The sequence below is a fragment of the Dipodomys merriami genome, unplaced genomic scaffold, assembly GCF_024711535.1.
Source record: "Dipodomys merriami isolate MVZ:Mamm:240054 unplaced genomic scaffold, mDipMer1.0.p SCAF_1704, whole genome shotgun sequence".
NCBI classification, from domain to species: Eukaryota; Metazoa; Chordata; class Mammalia; order Rodentia; family Heteromyidae; genus Dipodomys; species Dipodomys merriami.
In genome coordinates, this window is record NW_027203054.1 from 64,323 (window position 1) to 66,540 (window position 2,218).

Sequence of the window (2,218 nt, forward strand, 5' to 3'; positions counted from 1 at the left end):
GAGCAAGGTAATGAGTACCTTTCTTATCCAGCATTGTTGCCTCCTCCTTTGTTTTTCCCCTACCATCTGTCCCTCCCAAATCCTCAACTACATGCCCCCTCTTACCCCCCCCATCTTAATTGTGAAGTTCGGTTTTTCACGATAGCATCTTGTACATCTTATTGTTGCAATGGGTCAATCTGTATCCCTATTTGATTCTTTCTGAGAAATTGATCTACAATGTCATACAAAGAGAGGTATAATGCATGATTTATTGGGTTGGTATATTGATCTGGTAGGATTTGAGAGAAAAAGAAGTTATTCAGAATTTTTGTGAGATTCAGATGATTAGTAAAGTAAATATGTCACAAGCAAATCATGGAATCAAACCAAACCATAGCGAATTTTATACTCTTTGGTGGGGGGGCAGGTGTATTACAGTGACAGTAAACTCAAAGTTGTATATAACTTTATGTAAAAGTTTTAAAAGTTGAACAAATGGTCAAAATTAATTATAATTTAGTAGGAGTATAAGCACTCTGTATTAATATTTTATGTATTTTACTCAAATGTGTTCTACTATCCTCATTTTTGATGTGTTGTCAAAGGGAGAAAAAAGGACTTGGTTTTCCATGTGGAATTTATTTCCAGGAGTGATAGGGAGGAGCTAGCAGACAGCACACATGTGTGCAGCTAAAACAAGGAACATTCAGAAAACTCAATTTTATTATTTGCTGACATCACTTGAAAATGGAGCCTCAAAGACAAAACTGTGCTTTTGCTCCTTCAAGTCATTCTTGCTTTAAATAGAACTTAAATAGAAAGGATCAGGTAAAAGTAACCAGCTACGTTCGAAGAAGATGAATGCGAAAATTTTCTGTTGATATTTAGAAAGCATTCTTGTGTTGCGTCATCCATCATCGATGTTCAATATAGAAGAAAAATCATTAAAAAGCTGTTCATTATTTCATGTAAATTAATGCCCCATTATTTAGGAGAGTTGCTTAAAGGTTTTGTTTTCAAAATTGAATATATCTTAATGTGAATAATAGAGGGCTTTATATTTAGTCATAACAACTATTTATTCTAGAAATCTGAGATCAATTGATTGAAACAATGAAGAAAGTAAATCATTGACTGTCCTACAGAAACAATGAACATTGGCTTATTTCTACTCATTTTCTCCAAAATTTTGGCTATCACATTTTATTATCATAGGAACTCATCAAAATACAAAGGATTGTCACAATTTTAAAATGGCTAAACTAACCTTAATGCAATTTATTTGCACTAGATCCTTCAGTTGATAAGTAGCAGATACAATTTGGACTTAGATAACCAATGCATATGTAAGTCCAAAAAGAAAAATATTTATTTAATTTTTTTATTGTCAAGGTGATATACAGAGGGGTTGCAGTTACATAAGTAAGATTATATGTACAATTCTTGAAGAACTTTTAAAAGCTAATTTTCCTTTAAGATTTTTGTGTGCATGTACCTTCACATTTATCTATTTCCATTCTATTTTAGGTTATGAATTGTTTATTACGAACTGATTCTAACAGATTCTAAGATTTTTGTCAAGTATCTGTCTCTTCTCTTTCATATTTGTAATCTCACCGTAACCATTTCTGTGTACAGAAATGTGCCATACACACAAAGAAATCCTGTGCCACTTAACAATATTGAAGTAAGTCAATGACCTCCTTCTAGATACAAAATATACTGGGAATTGTTTAGTCTTTTTATTTTATTTTATTTTATTTTATTTGTGAACATACTGTGTAGAGGGGTTACAATTACATGGGCAGGATAATGCATACATTTCTTACCAAGCATTGCAGCCTCCTCCTTTGTTTATCCTTCACATCCCTTCCCAGCCTCCCCCTCTCCCCCAGTCCCAATCCTTCTCCTCCCCCCCCCCCGCACCGCCCCCCCGCACAGACATTGTAAAGCTCATTATGGACATGAAAACTTGTACTTCTCATGGTTGCAACAGGTCAACCTGTATCCTTAATTGACTTGTTTTTCCCCATCTCCTCCACAAGTTATACTGACATCAAATATAGTGAAAGCAGGGCTTATACTGTGGGGGAGGGACATACAAGGCAACAAAGAAATAATCTTATAAATGCGTGAGAAACACATGCATGAATGAAAAAAACATTAAAATACAAATCTAAGGGTTCATTTTCCTAACATCACATGATCTGACCTTTTCCGCTTGACTCATACATAT